The following is a 22,127-nucleotide window of genomic DNA, read 5'->3' on the forward strand; positions in this document are numbered from 1 at the left end:
TCCTTAGAGAGTGGAAGCCATGACCTTTGTATTGTAAATATTTAGGCTTGGTCTGAGAAAGCCTATTTACTCCTGCCATTTGTGAGTGCTTAAGTGCCAATAGGTCTATCTTGGGCTTCCAGTCTGCCCAGTGTAATCCCCTAGGTAGGTAAATACATCTATTTGTTCCAATGAGACCCCATTCATGAGAACCCTGCCTTTAACCGACTTGTGCTTAGCAGAACCATTAATTTGGTTTTGTCCACATTCACCACCAGTTCATGATCTCTGCAGAAGGCCTCAAAGCAACAGAGTGCTTGCTGCAACCCCAATTGAGGGGCCCATTCGGATGTAGGGTGGATTGCTACCGCCGGCATGGCGGTGGCATCCGCCCTGCATCCTTCCCCGCCGGCCCCATATTTACCCCTGTCATATTAGTATGGTGGGGTACCCCGGCAGATGGGAAGACCACCCGCCGCTTTTCCACCCGGTCGACAAGTTGACCGGGCAGAAAAGAGTTTAATATGGTGGTGGTGTCTGCTAGACACCACTATCCATATTAGCATGGGGGCGGAAACATGCTTTGCCACTACGGAGAGGCATGCAGAATTCTTTTATGTGGGCCCCCAGGGTATTAGTGGGTGCACATTGGGGTACCTATGGTACCCCCTTGCATTGTCATGGACATGGTGGCAGGTACCTCGTGGTGCCTGTCACCTTGTGCATGTCAATGCACGCAGTGCATTCCCAGCATTGTGGCGGGCCGTGGAGAATGGAGGATGCCTAATTGCTGCTGCGGGACCACCCCATCACTGGAGGCCAGTCCCAGCACCACTAGGGTGGCGGGTGGACAGAAGTCCGCCCGCCATCCTAATATATATACAATATAATTAGTGTATCATCAGCAAACATAAGTATTGGAACCTTTGAGCAAGCTAAAGAAGGAGAATCAGTGGGATATGCTAAAAAATTATTAACAACCCTGTATATAAACAAAGAAAATAAAGAGGGGGCCAGAAAACACCCTTGACGTACCCCTTTTATAATCGGAAACCTGGGAGTAGTATTGCCCTGTGCACCCCATTGAACCAGTGCAAAACTAGTTTAGTTTGGCTACAAGCAATAAGAGCTCCAAGGGCATACCTATGTCTTTCAGAACTGTTCAAAGCTTTTTAGGAGGGACTGTGTTGAACGCTGATTTTAAATCAACAAAGATGGCATACAGAGTGCCACCTGCTAAACTTGTGACACACCAATAAATTATAATGAAACGAAAGACCTGATAGATGGTACTTACATGTGTCCTAAAGCCTGCCTGTAAGGGGGATAGTATGCTATTTCTTCAATCCATGACTGAATTCTATTTAACAGTAAGCGGGCCATGATTTCGTGTGTAGAGTCTACTAGACTAATATGCCTATAATTACTGGGACTGGATCGATCCCCCTTTTTATAAATAGGTAAAATTTCAGCTCCTCGCCATGAGTCGGGTATGCTTGTTTCAGTATCAATTGCATTCACAAGCAGCTGGACATACTGTAGCCAATTATCTTTGTCATAAACAAACAAGTCCGCGGGGATACCACCAGGGCAAGGGACCCTATCCCTTGGTGCTGCCTTCAAGGCAATTTCCACCTCACTTTTTTTTAAAAACAAAGTTGAATCAGGTTTTGGTAGTTGAGAAAAGTCATCACTAGCGTCATTGACCTCAACATAAATTGTTCCTCGAAGAAGGAAACCCACCTATCCGGAGCAACAAGCTTTTGGGGTGCATGGCCCATTCCTCCTCTACCCCATTTTACTAGCTGCCAGAATTTTTGCATATTTTTCTCTTTCCTGGCCTCTAAATGTTCCAACCATCTTAACTCATCCCAGGTCTTTTCTGCTATAGCTTGTGTATTTTTATACATTTTCCATTTGATTTTTATTTTTACCATATCTTTAGATCTAATAGCTTGGGTCTGTTGCTTACACACTTCTCTGCATTGCTTATTGTACCAGCGAATATGCTTCGGATGGGGGGGGCTATTACTGGTTTTAAGTGGTTTGATAAAAAGCTCTTGATCTTACCAAACAAGTCTTCATGCACTTGGGTTATACTAGCATTCAATTCAACCTGGGTGGAAAACCTTTGGAGGTTGACTAGTGTACTCTCTACTACATCCTTAATCTGGGCAAGTGAACTTTCGCTTTCTACAATCCTTGGCCATTTGACCCTCCTCATATCATTACTCATGATAATGTCGGTGGTCACCATTTCAGAGTTTTGAGATTGTGCAGTTACATAGCCTGAGACTGACATCTTTAACAAGAGTGGGTTGTGATCATATCTATAAAAGACGACCAGTTCTCAAGGTTTATAAAAATATAATCAATATGACTACTTCTCAGCCTTTTACAGTAGGTGAAAGATTCCTGATGATCTGAGGATGTTCTCCCGTTCGCGGCCCTGAAGCCCCTCTCCAGACTCAATGCTTTAAGTTGTAGAGCGGCCTCTGTCCATTTCCTTACAGGTGACAACTCCAGTGGGGGAGGCCCCTTTGTTCATCTTCTTCGACACTGAGGTTGCAATCCTCGTAGTCGAGGGGCTCGAAAGTGGTATTAAAATCACCTGCTATAACCATATTGTTTAAAGAGATAGTCGCAGACATTCTACCTCCCACATCACCTCTTGCATACACGTTAACCACCATTAGGTGGGGTGGGTGTTTAAAGCATAGGATAATTGCCAAGATAACTGGGTGATCAATCGGTATCTCCTCAAATCTAAAACAAGAATGTTGTCTAACCCAGATGGTAAGCCCACCTGAGGTTCTATCTTTGCGTCCACCAAGTGCTGGTTTTAAAAAATTAAGATAACCATGATGGTAATCTGGGTTAAGTGCCTATGTTTCCTAAAAACCCAGTATATCCTGAGCCTCTATGAAGGGGATCTATTCCAAGGATGACATCTTGGAAGGCAGACCCGTTATGTTCCATGAGGCTAATGCCAGATTTGTGAGATCCTGGTTATTGGAAATGCAGCAGGGAAGGATCTGAGTACGTTTTCCCATATCCTGAGGTAACTGCACAGGCTTATGATTTTCTAGTGGGCACAATGAGTCAGCCTGTAAAAACAGTTTGGCCCCTAAAGGCCCATCAACTAGGTCAGGCACTCTGGTTCTGCCGTTGACAGGCTGAATGGAACATCTCCCATCCAACACCCAAAAATGTGCTGATTCTACTGGTTCCACTATTCGCAGTGGTGAAGGAAGGCTCCTTGGGTATCAATCTATAATATGTAGCGTAGAGGCCTCATTGCAAAATGTAGCTAAATTATTAATTGTTTGATTGATAAGTCCAACGGGAGGATTGAGTTTCATCCTAATATTTGTGGAAATCATATGTGATGTCCTCAGGTCAAAAGCCACTAAGTTCTCTACCATATCCATGGATACTAATGTAAGGCAGACATAATCAGTGTTTTGGCCCAGAGGGGTAAACATTTTGGCGGAAGATATATCTTCCCTGATTATGGATCTACACTTTCTTACATGTCTCAGCCATTGAGTGCATTTATTAATTAAGAATTGTTCATCTTCCCTAATTAGACTGGAAGAGATTTTAGGGATGTTAGTCCAAAAAAATTTACGTTTTGCAAAACTAGTCATGGGTCTCTCCCAACTAGCGAATCTATCAGTTTAAAAGGTTCCAAAAGAGTGGCCAGGTCGAGGAATAATATGCTGTTCTCTTCTAGGTCCCGTATTTGGCGGACATGGGCCTCTATGTACAACTGGAGTGTTAATAGTGGAAGGCTGTGGTTTTGTAGGGCCAGGGTGTTTTTGCTTCTCACAAAGAGTGTGCTGTCCTATGATGTCACTATCACTGCTCGTTATATCTATACCAGCCTTGATTGGATCACTGGGATTAAGGTGGCGAACCATGGACTGTGTATCGATAGGTAGATGTGTAGGGCATGTGTGAGACTTCAGTGAGGCTGAAAGCATATCAATGATGCCCTTGAGTATGCTAACTTTATCTGAGATGTCATAGCAGCATAGCAGGGCGATGCTGGTGATGTTAGATCTGTCGGCGGCCTTCGACACCGTCCCCCATGAGGGTCTTCTTGCAAGACTCTCAGAGATTGGTCTCCGGGGGACGGTGCTCCAGTGGTTTCGTTCGTTCCTGGCAGGCCGTCGACAAACGGTCTGGGCTTCTGCTTGCTCCGCCGAGATGTCGCCATTGGGTGTCGGAGTTCCTCAGGGCTCAGTATTGAGCCCAACTCTATTTAACATCTTCATGACCCCTCTGGCGGCTCTGGCGGAGTCTTTCGGGGCTCAGATCGTTTCCTACGCCGATGACACCCAGCTCCTCTTCACCTGTGAGAGGGGTGCAGATTTCGATGGAGGTAGGATCCAGGGTTGCCTTGAGGCTGTGTTTCAGTGGTTCCAACATAACAGCCTCAAGTGCAACTCGGATAAATCCGAGGTCCTCTTTTTCGGATGCAGTTCGGATCCGGACTGGAAAGTGTGGTGGCCGGAGAACATGTTTCCACCAGCAAGTTCGTCCCAGGTGGCAAAAAACCTTGGGATTAAGATCGACAATGGCCTCACACTGCGCTCACAGGTAATCGGTCTCACTGGCACCTGCTTTGGCCTCCTCCGGATGTTGCGTAAGTTTCTCCCCCTGTTATCGGAGGAACACAGGAAGATCACAGTGCAGGCGATCATAGGCTCGAGAATTGACTACTCTAACATTCTTTATCTCGGCCTGCCAGAATACCTGCTTCAACGGTTACAGGTGGTCCAGAATTCGGCAGCACGGGCCATCTTTGGATTATCTCGCCGTGCGAGAGCCTCGGGCCTCCTGGAGGCACTGCACTGGCTCCCTGTCCGGAAGCGGATAATCTTTAAGACCCTTACTCTGGCACACAAAGCTTTGCACGCCTCCGGAGCGAAATACCTCCAAAAAAGGCTGACCTTCTACCATCCAGCCAGGTCGCTGAGGTCAGAATCCTTGTTTCTTGCTGCGGTGCCTCGTGTGAAGAGAGCACGTATTGGAGGCCGCTCTTTCAAATTATTGGCGCCCCAGTTGTGGAATAAGCTGCCTGTGGCCCTGCGCAGCACTCCAAACCTGTTGGCTTTCAGGAAGGGGCTCAAAACCTGGCTTTTTACTTCTTAGTTTTTCTGGCCTTGTCTGGTTTTCTTCTCTCTGCCTTTTATTTGTTTTTTCCTGTTATGTTATGAGTTTGGTGCGCAATGCAAAGCGTCGGGACACTCTTTCGAGTAGCCGTACGCTATATAAAACCCCGGTATAACATATAACATATAACATATAACATGTCTCTTATCTGAGCTTTCAACTCCACTATCTCACCAATGGACTGATCGATACACATGGGCTTACACAGGCAGGTAGGAGTAACAGTTTTAACACTGTCTCCTATTTCTTCAATATCCTGAGGGGCACAGGATTCCTCGCTCAGATCCACTAAGGGAGACATCTATTAGTACATTCAATTACCTGATCTGGTTGGCTTTTATCAGTTGTATTAGAACAAGATATCATGGAATTAACATTTGAAGTACCAGCTTGAGATGATGCTGGGAGCCCTTTTGGTAGAGATCTTTTAAACATATCTGGAATTAATAAAGCTCCACTTGGGAAAGTAGAGGGCGAAGGGTAACACGCAACTGTTAAGCTACTATCAGGACCCACAGGAGCAGCTAATATCTCATGGTAGTCACTCACTAAACTATCAATGCGATTCATATTACAGTTCTTATTTTTTTTGCATTGACTGTTTGGACGACTTTTGGGCTTTCTTACGCTTTCCCAATGGACACAATGGACCCCCTCCTAGGCAATCTGCAGCTTTCCTTTTCCCATGCAACTTATACAAAATACGTATAGAGCAACAGCAATAATTAAAAAAGGACAAGATGAGAGTAAAACGGCACAGACAGAACAGTGGAATGTTACCAGATACCAGTAACCAGCTAACTTAACACGCCTCACCACTGGCTAGTGCAAAGTGTCACCAAACGATGGTTTACTGACTCAATGACAGGGCCAAATGGATATAGTACAGATTATCTTTAATACTGCGGTGCGCTGCTAGATGCCAAAGTGTCAAGGGAGTGGCCCTGTCCTGTCTCCTCCTGGTGCCGACAGGTGCAGACGGGCCCGCCCTTGGCCCACACGCATCCCGTGCTGTGGGAGCCCGCAAAAAATTTGGGAGGTGCCTCCAGGGGTGTTAGGATGATGTTTGTGGCAGGGTCCGCACAGGATTCTGGGACTGGTGGTCTGGGTCCCCTCTCCCTCTGTGGCAACAGTGGCAGTGCAGGTACGGGCTTCCTCGGTTATTCACAGGTATCCTGCGTGACCAATTGCCTCCTTTTCGCGGTCTTGACAGAACTCTGAAATGCAGGTAAAGAAAGGTTTTGTTGCGGCAACCAAACATATGCTGTGACAAATAGGGAACTCTACCAATTAATGGCCTGGTACTGCCTCCTGTAATTACATCTGTTGTGCTTCTCGGGGGAACGAACGCTGGGTGTCAAACAGCGTTTTCCGCTGGACACCATCTTTAATGAAGGCCGTTGGGACTGATTTGCTTATAGCTGTGTCTGAGCTGAGGTGGCGAAGTGAGGTAAAGAACAGTGATGGATTCAACCCAGATCTGTGACTGGGGTTAAGTGTCTAAAAAGTTTCAGCGCTCAGTCCATCATCTCCTATTGGTTGCTTTGTTCGCCCTAAGTTGGCAGGGTATACCCAGTCGTGGGTCCCTTGCATACTTTGCCACTGGATTCAAGCTATCCTGGCTGATGAGGGCTGTTAGCCCCAAACCGGTCCCAGGATACTTGATTCCGGTCCAGGAAAGATATGGGTTGGCGGTTCGGGCTGGACTGTTCCCATGAAGCATAGGGTCAAGACTGATTTGCATATAGCTGTGTCTCAATTGGGGTGGCAAAGGGAGCTAAAGAACGATGATGTATTCAACCTAGATCTGTGACTGGGGGTGAGAGTCTGAATAGTTTCATCCCTCCGTTCATCATCTCCTTGTGTTTGCTTTGCTCTCCCTACATTGGCAGGGTATGCCCAGGCGTGGGTCCCTTGCTCACTTTGCCGCTAGATTCAAGCTAGCCTGGCTGATAAAGGGTATTACCCAGAAACTGATCCCAGGAGGCATTTTTCTAGTTCAGGAAAGACCTGGCTTAGCTGTTCGGGCTGGACTTTTCCCATGAGGCACAGAGTCAAGACTGTTTCTCTTTGTTTCTTTGCTGTTGGTCCCAACCCGGAATTAAGCGACTGGAGGGGTTGGAAAGGAACACAGGGCTCCCGCTTTGTGGGAGCTCTGCTTACTTGGGATTCTCTTTGTTTCTTTACTGTCGGTTTTGCCACCACCACTGCCAGAGTCATTTTGGGGGAAACGTGGGCCTCCTGATAAGAGGCCAGAGCAGGACCACAACCCCCAGCAGCCCTAGCGGCGCACACACTGCCCACGCCGGAATTAAGTGCCCGTATGCGCTTAAAAGGAACACAGGGCTCTGCTTAGTTGGGATTCTCTTAGTTTCTTTGCTGTTGGTTTTGCTGCCACCGCCGCCAGAGTCATTTTGGGGGAAATGCGGGCCACGTGAGAGGAGGCCAGAGCAGGACCACAACCCCCAGCAGCCCTGGTGGCGCCCCGCCACCCACACCGGAAATAGGCCCCCAGAGGCGCCTAAAAGGAACATAGGCCTCCTGATGCACGGGACGCGCCCGGGCCAAGGGTGGGCTCATCTGAACATGTCAGTGACTGAAAGTGGCTGGGCCGGGCCACACCATTAACATCCTGTAACTGAGAGGACCGGATAATTGTATTACGTGTTAGGTACTGTGCGGTCACTGTGATTACTCAACATAACACAACAATGAGTAAACATAAACCTGGGACTAGAGTGGTGGAGACACTTGATACCATTCTGTTGAGGGAGGAATCGGCTCTCATACATGAGATAGAGCTTATAGAGAGGAGATTGTCACTGGACCCACATATATAGGGCTTCTGGCCCTATAGGAGGAAGGCAATGAGGTTGAAAAACTGGCTATACATAGCGTTCATAGCATTCACATTGAGCATCCACATTCTATAGATATAGATTCAGAGTCATTTAGATCTCCAGAGGCAATAAAGAGTTCGACCAGGCCAAATGTCTCTACCCGGGGCAGAAAGTAAACATACGCCATGGAAGTATCCTTGAACCACCTCCAAAGAAAAGGAAGGGCCGTTTGTTTGGCAGCGAAAAAATAGACAACAGTCTCCAAAGATAACTAGGAGAAAAACTAAAGTCACTGAAACTATTAGCAGACAGGGACAAAATACATTGTTAGACATACCAGAAAGTGGGCCTTTTCTGTGGCAAAATGAGGAAGAATCATGGAGAAGGTTGGAGGTTATATTGGCAGCTCTACTGGATCCACTGACCCATAAATTATCTCATATTGAGTCTAGGCTTGTCAAGCTAGAATAGTCTATTAATAGTATTTCTACTCTCCACTTTGGTGCCTATTCAGACAGAGGTATTGGTACTGACACAGCCCCAACGAAGGAATAAGGCAACAAAAGTGGAACTTCCACTGGTAACACAGCTTCTTACAATTTTCGATGCCCCACTTCGTTAAGTAAGGGACCCTCTAACTCAAACTTAATTAATCCCCCACACCAAAGCACAGCACCTCTTTCATCTTCACACCCTGGTCCACGATCTCAGTCAACCGCCATACAAGATGCACAAAGATCAGTAGCCATCGATGAGATGCCTAAAATGGGAGAGGGTCTGAGGAACCATAAAACACAGAAGATGCCTAGAATAAATAATGGATCTGCTACAAAAGTTAGTAGGAACCTACATCTCCCCCAGAGGAAAACCCCTATGTAGTTGTTCTGGCAAATGTCCCATGTTTAACATCTAATACCCTGGAACATTGGTCAACCTTGCGGAACAAATGCCTCCACCTATTGAGTGCCAGGACGGGCCTTAATGACATCCTCTTTTCAGACTTTAAGATGGTGCGGAGAGTGGGGTGGATTGGAAATGCATTCAAGGCCCTATCAGATGACTGTGTGGTCCTAAGCTACCAAACTCCAGACTTGGTGCAGGTAATTTTGGACAGGGCCGGGAATAGTAACATCATGGCCCAGGAAATAAATATTCTCCCCCTTGGATACTTTTATCAAGCACCCAGAGACCATTGACGAATAGGGTGGGGGCAGATGTCCTCAGGGTTTAGACAGGGCATGTTTCCAACTGTAGCACCATGGCAACAGAGGGGGGGGACAAATACTTCCCTGGGCTAGAAAAGGCAATGATGAAATTCCACTTAGTAAACAATATGGAATTTCTAATTCCCTTGAAGGAGTTGACTGCCTGGGCAATGGTATGGCCCATACAGGAGATTGCTTAACCAATTTGGAGTGTGCCCTCAAGTCCCCACGAATGAACACCCCCTGTAAAGATTAAGCAATCTCTTTCAAACCTCAGTTAGCCGTAGGTACTCAATCAATTCTACTGGTTCCATCGGGACATGGAGATGTTTCAGGAGATAATAGAAACACACAACTAAGAGAACCCCAGGAGGTTTTTAAGTCCGTAATCCTATATGAGACTGAAGCTAATGCAGATTGCCTTATTCCATCTGCAGAGTCAAGGGGGAAAGAGATGAGGTAACTAGCAACTTTGCCTCGTGGAACATTGCAGGTCTTCGCTCTAAGATTAGCAATCCTATCGGGAGTGATTTTATAAAACCCTATGATATTTTATCCCTTCAAGAAACTTGGCTGAAAGACCCAATCCACATTAATGGATATAACACTTACCATGATCCGGCAGTGGAGGGTATAAGTGGAATGGCGAAGGGTGGTTTAAGTACTTATATCTCAAACACGCTAAATGTAAAAAAGTTAGAGAACTATCTCCAGGAGATCTAATACCAGCTAATTGAAGTGGACCTTGAGAAAAGGCAGCACATGCTAATGGTTAATTTTTATAACAACATTCCCACTGGAAGCATGAGTCTGATTGTAACAAAACTGATTACAGATGTGAGGACCATATGCAGCAAAGGAGTAAAAGATACAATGGTTATAATGGTAGGGGATTATGCACTAATGTTGATGGAAAGCAGTGCGGTTTAATATATGAAGAGGGCACTAGCAATACCCATTTTTGTCACTCTGTATTGGCAGACTTGTTAAATGAAAAGATTTTTACTTTAGATTTAGGATTTACAAATTAAATCTGCAACCGGCCAGCTCACATGGCTACTCCTTCAATGGAAGAGGCTTTTATAGTACCATAGACTATGTATTTTTGTGAAATAATCATGCTTCCAAATTACGTGGTTTCTCGGTTGGAGATATCTCAATGAGTGAGCATTTCCCACTTTGTTACTCCATACTATTATCAGTAACGAAGAAGATGTGGCATGATAACACTGACCAGGCGATTTCCATCATAACATTGGATAAAACAAACGATTATACCCTGCACTGGTCTCTAGTTGATTTTTTTGGGGTTATAAAAAAGTGATTTAGAAATGTAAAACAGCTGTAAAGACCTGTTTATGTGAGTCAGCGGTTCCAGCTAACATTCTGACCTCCTTTCAGCTAATTTCAGCAGCAGTGAGTGAGGTACTATACGTACAAAATTCAAACAAAAGGAAAACTCAGGGTTGGTTCGATATATATTGTACTCAAGCCTATAAGAACCTAAAAAAAAGTACTACACAAGACCCCTAGAGATCCCAACGCTGTGAGACAACCAAGAGTTGACTATAGATCAGCCCTCAAGAGGAGAAAAATTGATCTACATAATGTAGCCTGGGAAGCTTTGCATAAAGCCTCATTATTGGGAGACTGCTCATCTTTTTGGAAACCTATCAAAGCACCTTTTCTGAATCTGAACCCAAGAGATGGCCTGTCCTTGGAAATAGCTAGCAGGTAGGATCTTTGGGTCATCCATTTCTCTAGGGTCTATGAACCGGTGATAACTTAGAAACCATTAGTGATGAATTTTTATTGGACCCCCATATGCAACACTGTAACCTTGACTTCTTTCTTGATTAAGTAAATCGAGCTATCACTGCAAGTCTTGGGGGTAAAGCACCTTGCCCTAACAGGGTGCCGGTTGATTTGCTCAAAGCAAATGTATCCATTTGGAGCCCTATAGTCACCCAAGTAAATAATGCATGTTGTTCTGCTCCCATTTTGGCTACCTGGACAGAATCAGTGATTGTGCCCATTTTTAAAAAGGGTAATCGCCAGGACCTGGGTTGTTACAGCCTCAGGCCCATCTCACTTTTTGACTCTTTGGTCAAAGTTGTGGGGAGAATTATTCTAGAATGATTACAGACCTGTCAAGAGGAAAATAAAATCCTCTCAGATATCCAATATGGTTTTCGGGAGGGCTTGGGAACAACTGAGCAGAGCCTAGATTTAGCCATCCTCATAGGAATAAATACCCGGGCAAAAGGAGGCAGGCTGTTTTTAGCCTTTGTGGATCTAACCGCTGCTTTTGATTTCGTACAACAAGAAAAGCTGTGGCAGTTCTGGAGGCAATAGGGGTGGAAGTACAAATAATTATTTTTCTTAGACCCCTATATATTAATGCCCAAGGCCGAGTTAGATTTGGTCTGAAAGAAGAACTTACTGCCTCATTTCCCATTATGAGGTGGGTCAGACAAGGTTATGTTCTGCCCCTTTTCTTTTTAACCTTTACATCAATGGTCTCAAACAAGCACTAATCATGAATAGTCATGATTTCCCTGAGATAGCCAGACGTCCCATTCCTGCCTTCCTTTATGCAGATGATGTGGTTTTAATGTCCCGAATGCAAGTAGGCTTACAGAGGGTGTGTGATAATTTCACCAACTTCATGAAAGGTCTTGGTCTTAGGGTCAATATTTCCAAAACCTTTGTAATGAGGTGCGGGCATGGTAGTCAAAGGTACAAGGATATGTATGTGGATGGACAAAAGATAAAGCCCACAAAGAGATTCTCGTATCTCGCAATACTCTTTGATGAAAAAGACATTTGGACTTAAGCTGTTTTAGCAAAAAAACTTGCTTTTGCATGGACCACTACAGCTCTTGTACAATTCTCAAAGAAACTGGGTAGACCTCCTGTGGAGCTTATTAAGATATATAAAGCTAAACGTGTCTTCACAGCAATGTATGGAGCAAGGATATGGGGCCTTGCTAATCACTACCCACTGCAAATAGTAGAAAACATGTTCCTGAGATACATTTTGTCTGTCCCGTCTAGCGCATCCTCGTATGTCTGTCATGCGTAAATGGGCCTGCCCCACATATCAGATTTTATTAGATTGGAGCCCATTCTCCTGTGGCATATAGTGTGGACAAAACAGAAGCCCAGCTAAATAGACACATATTGATGGATAGCCTGAAGCTAGAAGGGGCTCTGAAGATCCCCTGGGTAAAATACGTCCGTAACTTCATGGAGGATCTCGGACACCCAAAGTATTTCTCTGATCCAAGTAGCCTACATAAGGTCAGGAAAAAGGACCTAAAAAAGAGGGTCGCCAGCATCTCGTAGCCATAGGATTGCTGTCTGAGAGTGTGAAGCCCAGTGTTCAGCTAAACCAACAGATTTTATTAAATACTTTTAACATACAGTCATACCTGAAAGTAGTTTCTGGGGGGTATGACCGTTTTATTTAGACTGGGGATCTTCCATAGAAATGTGAGTCTACCAACAATGAATTACTGGACCCAACAATTGCAACTGTGTTCATGGGATAATTTGTCAGAGCAATACACTATACATGTGCTGCTGTTTTGCAAATTCTACAGAGAAATGAGAAAGGTGTGGATTGTTCATATTCTAAAATGTTTTGGGATTAGACAATGCAGCCCAGCTTTCATCACTTTGCAATTCCTTGATGATGTACTTATCATTTGGAAGAGAGCAATGTTTTTAAAACACTTTGTTAACCACAGGAAAAGGATGGTAATTCAAGTCTAAAGGTCATATGATAGCAAAATAGTATTGTTGCTGCTCGGATGAATTTAAGTATTTTTATGACCTCAGATTCCTATTGCTATTTCTTTTTAACATTTTATGTACTTTTTAAAACGATTTTGCACTTAATGTATAATCACTTGAACCAGTAATGATAAGACATTTTTCTCTTTTTTTAACTATATACATGTTTTTAATTTGTGCTTTTATGATTGTAAGAAATAGCAATCGAATAAAGCTGTACTTGATTTGACTGGGTGCGAGTGTCTGAAAAGTTTAAGCGCTCCGTCCATCATCTCCTTGTGTTCTCTTTTTTTTAAAACATGCTAAAATGAAAAAATTGTAGTAAGTAACCATACTTAAGTATTGTAGGCTTGCACATAAATCAAGTGCTGAACTAAGGTATAACAGATGTTGCCATGCTAATTGAAATTTCAAGCATTAACGCAGAAAGGCCTGTTTTTTACAGTTGTTTATGCAAAATGTTTTTCTTCTCTTTGCTGCAGATGTTGCAACTACAGAAGACTGTTAACTAGTAAATAGACACTTGTTTTCTATTAGACTCCTGATTGTGAGGTTTTCATTGAGAGGAGATGATAATGGCAGAAATAAATATTCGTGGGATGAGGTTTTGGACCACAAGATATCAACTTTGTAACCTTCCTAAGGACAAATGTTTAAATGTTTATTATGCTCAGGTATGAGCATGGGTAGTGAACCTGTTCCCAGGAATTTGCTGATATTCTATTGATAGGTGAAGAAGACAGGAAAAAAATGTTTCAACAAATAATTTGTGTGTTTATAATAGTGTATATTCCTAGTGTAGGCAATGCAAATCTTACGAATTCCTACCCTCACTCTCTGACCAGAGACTCACCTTTTGAGTTTCCGATGCCTTTCTTAATTTGCGGGTTCTTTCTTTGATTATCCCTTGAATTGTCAGCTGTTATTCTGAGCTGAGAATACTTTTCAGCTACCATGCAAATCCTTTATGTTTTTGCATTGATCTTCCCCTCTTCAGAATTCTTTATGAGTTTCTGAACTGACACGAACTGGCACCTTTCTATTTTTAATTCAAATTCTAAATAGAATAGGGGGTTTCCTTTATAGAATACGCTTGTTGTATTATTACAGTTTCTACTGTGATGTTGACGACTATTCGATCTTATTTTATAATTAAATATCAATTGATGGATTATATTAACTTTTAATGCTGAAATCTAAAGATTAATGTCTAATAAATAAATAGGAGAAAGTTTTAAAGATTTAAAAATAATACAATTTAACTCACACTAACTCTCTTTATTGAATTTTTAAGGATGTGTTGTACCTGCAGATGATTTCTCTTCTTTTCTCTTCTTTGAGCATTAAAGGTTGATATGACCAATGGCGGGGTTATTTAATGATTACTCCCAAAGATTGATATACAGAAAATCCTGCTACGTCAAGTATTAGCAAGAGAATGGTTGGTATAAAAAGAGAGAGGTGCTGAAATAAGTTGCACCACCTTAGAATTGCCTATGTCCTTTTAGCTCAAAGCCCGAACTTAAAGACTGAAGGAGTTGCGGTTTTTAAGATGGTTGCAGCGGTGGAGGTAAGTATCAATAGGGTTATGCGTTGCCATTGTTTTTTAGCTATTACGCTCTCATGTTGAGATAATGCCCATAATTACGATGGCGGGCATAAAACAAAATTAGATAAACATCAAAAAATTACGTACAAGGAAAAATTATTATTTTCTTTACAATTTGACTATACAGTATTTGAATCAACAGTGCCTATTCTTAATATATCCCTCTATCAGGCACATGCATCAAGTGATTAAGAAATCGCAAAACGTGCGAATCGCTAAAAAAGAGCATTTGCGATCGCAAATAACAGTGTTCCAATGCATTAACCTTATTTTTGCGAAAATCTGTAATATTTCGCAAAAATAAGAAATCACAAAATAATTCAGTGAAAACACTTGCGATTCCTTATTTGCGATTCTCAAATACAGAATCGCAAATAAGGAATCGCAATTGAAATGCATAAAATATCGCAAATAAGCTATTGCAATTTAAGAAGGGACACAACCAGGTGGTATTCATGAGTGCAAATCTGAAACAGCTGAAAAGCAACAGAAACAGATTAAAACACACCCACAATGAGGTCCCAGAAGTCAAAATGGCAGGAGAATGAGGCTGCAAGATGCTCGACAGAGAGGGAGGCGAATCAAGGAGCGCATCTTCAGAGTCCGCATAACTTTGCTAGGACAGCAGGAGGACGAGATATATGATAAGTAAAGGCTGAATGCCCAAATGATACATGATCTAATCAATGAATTGGACCCTATCCTGCAACGACAGACTCATAGGACCAATGCAATCGCAAGGCATGTACACATTTTATGTTGCCTACATCTACTGACGTCAGGAGGTTTTCAGGGAGTAATTGCAGTAGCAGGAGGTGTGTCGCAAAGTGCATTATCACGAATATTCAAAGCGTTCCTTGATGCCATGATGGTCCGGATACGCTCACACATAAGTTTCCCTACCACAGCCCATGACATGGCTAAGACCAAGCAGGAGCTTTACCAAATTACAGGATTCCCCCAAGTACTGGGTTGTATTGACTGCACCCTTGTGGCAATATGTCCCCCTGCAGCACAGGAATATTTGTATAGGAATAGGAAATGTTATCATTCCCTCAATATTCAACCTTGTGTGTAATGCCAAAACATCATAACGGACATTGTTTCGCAATTCCCTGGCAGTGCACATGATTCATATATCTTCAGGCAAAGTGGCATTCAGACCCGTCTAGCAAGGGGAGATTTTGGAGAGGCACATTTGCTAGGTAAATATGTGCAATACAGCATTCCATTCATTGTACAAATGTTAATGTCAAAAAACAACTGGCAGCCTTTGATCCCTCACATGTAGGTGACAGCGCATACGCCTTGCAAAATTACCTGATGACACCATATCTCAATCCTACGACTGCCGCCCAAAAGAGATACAATGCAGCACATATCTAAACAAGGAACGTGATAGAGCAAATATTTGGGATGCTGAAGATCCGATTTAGACGCCTTCATAAGACTGGAGGAGCAATGAAATACAACCCTGAACAATTCTGCAAGATAGTGGCAGCATGTGCCATGCTGCACAATATTGCGACAAAGAGAGGTTTGGAAATGGAGCTGTCTGACAGTGACTCGTAGGATGGGAACCAGCAAGTGCAACACCACCCTGCCCTACAAGGATGAGGCGCAGCAGAAGGGCGCAGGCGCAGATTGGAGATTACACAGAATTACTTCTAAGGTGAGCAATGATGAAACAAACACAGTACGTGAAATGAAAAGTCAGCTTTATGTAAACAAATTGTGACCAGGGAACTGAAGCACACTTCCAAAGTGACTAGTGGCACAAGAGTATTGCCAAAAAACATTTGAAAATTTAAAATAACTATTACTTGAAAGTCAGTGATTTGGTCACATCGTAACAATGGGTAATTCACCATCTCAGGAAAATATTGTGCATGGGAGCCTAGCGCTTTTTCCCGCGAACACCCAGATGCCTGTCAGCGGCAGCATCTTCTTGCCTCAAGTTGGTAGTGGATGGGTTGGCGCTGGGTGTATTGCGTCTCACTGCACTTGCAACTGGCATTGTTGTACTGCTCATGCTTGAGGCACACGGACTACTTTCTTCCTGTGCAGACATGTTGCCTTCACTAGTAGATGCATTCATCATCTCAACCGCATTTGTTACTTGATCTAGTGCTTTGGCAACATCCCCGCTCCAATGACACATTTGGGTCTGCATTGTCACAGATCTACGCGCCAGCAGTCCTGTTGCTGTGGCCAGCCTATTGCTAGACTTTACTTGCAGTTTGAGCTGCTGCATGAGTTGGCGAAGCTGTCTATTGTGCGATGCATGCCCCTCCTGCATGACCTTTGTAAGTTCCTGCACACTACTGGCCAGTACTACTATGTTGCCTGACATCTTTGCTATTTCCTCCTTGATTAATCGAGTGTTCTTGCCCTGCAGGCAATGTGAACGGAGCATCTGTCCCTCCAGGCTACCCCAGACCTAATTTGTCTGCTCCATCTGCTGTGGTCTCCGTGCTCGGTGTCTTCTCTGTTGCACTCTGCAATTGCCTCTTCGGATCTGTGTTGATGTAGTTGTGGCGCTAATACTTTGACGAATGCTGACGTCAGGTGCTGCATTGGACTCATCATCTGGCGCCATGGGAACCAGTGTTGGGACAGGTGACCTACGGGAATGTGGTACACGTGACTGTGTAGTTGGCAGAGCTGGTGTGTCCTCACGTTCTGAAGCTCTGCTGTGCTGCATTTCCAGGACCTCACTATCCCCAGCCTCACCACATTCTGCAACTGTGAGGTTAAACAGTGCAAAACAGCATTAATGTATGCTTGTGAGGTTATGTCACAGTTGACAAATATTACATTTGAATTTATTTTGAACATCTGCTACACTATTTGAAATCGTTTTATACATATGTGTGTGTTTGTCATTGTAACTGCTTGCCCTGACTACATCTCCCATGATGCACTTCCCATAGTTATGTAATTGTAGTAAATGCTTTACAGTGTGTGCTTACGCTGTGCTGAGCTGACATTCTGACTTCAGTAATTGGGACAATGTATACATGCATTCCTCTTACCTTCAGACGTGTGTGCAGCTCCTGAGGTGTCCGGCTGCGTCACACCAACAACAGCTTCAGGCTGGATTGTTGACTCCACCAAATCCTCCATGGGAGTGTTTCCAGTGTCTGGTGGTGTACCCCCTCCTGTTTTAAGTGCCTCCTTCAACCGGTTTGCAATGCGCACATTGGCCCGACTGCGCAGATCGTACCATCTCTTTTTTAGTTCTTCATTGGTTCTTCATTGGTGAGTCACCCCAATTGCATTGACTCTGTTCTGGATCCGGATTCATATCTTCCTTTTATCCTGCTCAGGTACCTTCAGAGAAGCTTTTCCAAACAGCTAATCGTGGCTGTGCACTACTCCCTCTATCAGAGTTTCAATTTCTTTTTCAGAGAATTTCACTTTTCTTTTTCTGGCACTTTGGCTGTCCACTGCTGTTTGTGCAGGTTCCATGTTCTGTTGTTTGCAGGTGTTCTCAATCTCTCTCTCGCAAACTCCTCTACTGCTCCCAGAGCCAGCTCCCTCCTCTCCCTGAGCCTCAGCACTGAAAATGAGGCTTGGAGTGCACACTTCCTGGTTCTGATGTCATCAACATGCATCAATGTGCTACCCCGGAAATTGCGAAATCGCAATTTGCGAGTTCGTAAAAACAAGAAATCGCAATATTTTCAGCGATTTTTACTGATTCCTTATTTATTCGCAGATTTTGTGATGTATCGCGTTTTGCGATTCCTTATTTGCAATTCCTTAAAAATCGCAGATAAGGAATCGCAAACTCATTTCTTGATGCATGTGCCTGTATGTGTACTAATTATTTGCTTAGTTTCATGTAGTTTCTTAAACACAGGGAATTTCTCTTTTGTTGCACTTGTTGAAAAAAAGTACGTGGTTGACGCGTTTCAAACCCAGGTGTTATTAGACTGAGTTCTCATCAGGACCAATAGCTGAAAAATGACAATGACACTATATTACAATATTGTACAATGAACCACATCAGTCATACAAAAACACCACCAAGTTCGCCTCAATTACCTTTGTTATGAGAGATCCGCCAATCTCCTTTCCAATACTTTGTGTCTCAAAACTGACTATCACCAAGGTTACTTTAAACATAAGGAAAAGAAAAGAAGAGAGAGTGAGAAAGGAAAATGAATCAGTCACAGTCTTAGATCTATGAGCCTCTTTTACTTAAGTTTGTAAATATCCACTTACTCATTTGTTTTTTAGGGGGGGGGGTGTGCGTCAGCGGCCATTCTCGCCGTCATATCAGCTCCTGTTGGGCTGAAGAGAAGAGCAGGAAGATATAATCCCTTCTGTAAAACACGGCTAACTTATGCCATCAGAAGCCAAACATCACGTACCTTGTGTGTTTCTTAGACTTAACACCACCAAACGTCTTGATTTACGACCTAAAAAAGAATTAAAGCTATTGAGAAAAATCTTACATGTGAGCAATTGCTTTTTCCGCCCTGTATCCTAAATTGTTCCGCTGTTTGAACTTCATAGGGTTTAGGGCTAGGTTTTGGTTTTGGGGTACAGGGGTATTTTTAGGGTTTAGGGATAGGTTTGGGTTTTGGGGTACAGGTTATATTTATAGGGTTAAAATGGGTTAGTGTTTAAGGGTGTTGGGGTATTTTAAGGAGTAAGGGTGGGTTATAATTATGGGGTGCAGGGGTATTTAAATGGACCAGGGTGGGATTAGTTTTTAGGGTGTAAAGGGTAATGAAATAAAATAATAAATCAATAAAAATAATATAAATAATGCAATTTAAAAGAATTGGGGGCATATTTACATGTTCTGACCCATCTCTGCAAATCAGAAGGGATGCGCCAGAACAGATGCGTCATGCAATCCTCTCCTTCCGCCATCACAGATGCACCGCATTGTAAATGCGGCGCACCATGGTGCAAGGAAGGGAAGATGCGTGACGCATCTTGTGGCGTATGGGCAGCGCATTGCTGGAGTCGCATCGCAAGTGCAAAGCAACTCCTGCAATGTACAGGGGCCACCCATACTCAACGTGGTGCATCACTCCTTACGCCTGCTTCAGGCAGGCGTAAGGATTTGACGCAGCAGCGTCGTAAAACTGACTCAGTGAAATCTTGTAGATTTCACTGCGTCAGTTTTACGGGGCATTCCTGCGAGGAAACACCCACCCTGTGACAGAACGCCCTCACGAAACCTGACGCAGGTTTCATGTGGCGCAGGGCTTTACAACGTGACGCATCTGCCTAGATGCGTCACATTGTAAATAAGTCGCAACGTGGCGTGTCTGACTGTAGACAAACATGTGTATCCTTATCAACGAGAAGTGTAGGGTAGTAGTTGTTGTTACGCTAATAGTTATTATAATAGCTATTATATTTCTTTTAGTTGGCATACATTTTGCACCAGAATTAGAAACACTTAGGTCACTGCCTGCACCTAGAATGACCAGCACACACTAGATTAGATGAATTTAAAGGCCTCATTTATAGATCATTCAAGAGAAGAGTTTTCAACTGATGTTTATTCAAGATTAGTTCAGGAATATACGCAAGCTTTAGAATTGAAGCACTGTAATGTTTGCACTTCTATCTGCTTAAGCTGCTGAAAACGTGACATACCATCATATCCTATTGTCATATGCAATTTCTTTTTCATAGACAGGAATATGTTGAAAATCATTTTTTGAATTATGACATGATCCTTTTTAAAGTCCCCCTTCAGAAAAGAATGAATCCTCATACATAAGCAAAGGATATGGAAATTGCATGGCACACCTACAGTCCTACATAGTGTTATCCATAGGAAAATAACTTAGCCTGCTTAATGGGACCATTGGAAAGACATTCATATTAACATTAGAATACACTTTCTGTAGTAAACATTATGAACAAGATGTTTAAGAAATGTTTGACTAAAGAAGATGAATATAGAAAGAAAATGGTTTATCCAAAATTAAAATTAGATAGAAGACAAAAAGGGAAATTATGTTTCTAGAAAAGGTATAACCAGGCTAGAAAAATACATTTTAGGCTTAGTAACTGTGAACACACTTTTGAAGTTTTTGGGAGGAGCTGTTCAAATAATAACAGGTGAAGAGGCAGTTATTCCTGGAGTTTATTTTGTGTGTGGATAAGCTTTTTATTTCCATTTGTCAGGTGATTGAGATGGTGTATGTTATCTACCTTTGCTATTTCCTAAGATGTATCATGTAAATAGTATAGACGGCTTTAACAATGACACCACTGCATAGAAACTCATTCAGTACAAATGATGGGACACAATTAATGCAGGATATTTTTGGAGCAATAATACCACATGTAGGAGTAGTCTTAAATGATTAGATAATTAGAAAACTGTCAACAGTAGTAGATAAATTAGCTACAAGTACATCTGGTGCTTTACTAGCAGTTAACACAGAATTAGTGACTGTTATGTCAATGATTTTGCCAGCTCATTTAGCTTAAGATATTTTGTTAGCAGAGAAAGGTGGGGTCTGCAAGATTTTGAAAGCTCAACATTGTTTCCCATATATTTAGAGAGAAGAAAGATAAAAGCATTAGCACAACACATTTCTGATCTGAAACCTGAATTAGAACTCTTCAAGACCACTAGTGTATTTGGAGCTTAGGCAAAGGAGTTTCAACCATTGGGAACTGGTTTACAACAGTAGGAGAAGGAAATTTCAGAGTCAAATTAAGGCCTATGTTAATAATTGGATGTTGCTTGATGAGCTTATATGTTTTGAATAGAGGATTTAGATGCTATTTAGCAAAAAAGAAGGAATAGGGAAAGAAAATTAAAAATCTGACAAGAATTAGAAATGGAGGAGAGAAAGAATAGAGATTTTAAAAAACTGAAGAAAGATGAAACCCTCTAAAATAAAAAGAATTACTCAAATGAAAATGAGAGTGACATCTAAAGATTCATTTGTAGAGAAATTGTGATTGTGTATCAACCATTAGAGGGGAGAAGTTGCTGAGAGCAAATGTTATCTTCCATGGAAAATACTTATATTATTAGTGTGCACAATACATGCAAACATGAAAAACTTGTAGCAAGTAACCGTACTTAAATATAGTAGGCCTGCACATAAATCAGGTGCTGAACTAAGTTAGCCTAACTGATGTTGCCATTCTAAATGGAAAATAATGCATTAACACAGATAGTCCTGATTTTCACGTATAAAAGTTGTTTTTCCAGACATGTTTCTTCTCTTGACTGCAGATGTTGCAACTTCAGAAGTGTACTGTTAGCTAGTGAATGGACAACTGTTTTGTATTCTACAACTGATAGTATGGTTTCATCTGGAGGAGACAATAACAACAGGGTGAATGATTTATGGGAAGAAGTTTTGGACCACAAGAAAACAACTTTGTAACCTTCCTAGGAATACTTTCTGAACATCTATTATGCTCTTGTAAGAGCATGGGGAGCAAACCTGCACCAAGGAGTTTGCTGATATTCTTTTCGCTAGTGAAGAAGGGGAAACATTTTTGCAACATAGAATT

The sequence above is a fragment of the Lissotriton vulgaris genome, chromosome 4_1, assembly GCF_964263255.1.
Source record: "Lissotriton vulgaris chromosome 4_1, aLisVul1.2, whole genome shotgun sequence".
Taxonomy (NCBI): Eukaryota; Metazoa; Chordata; class Amphibia; order Caudata; family Salamandridae; genus Lissotriton; species Lissotriton vulgaris.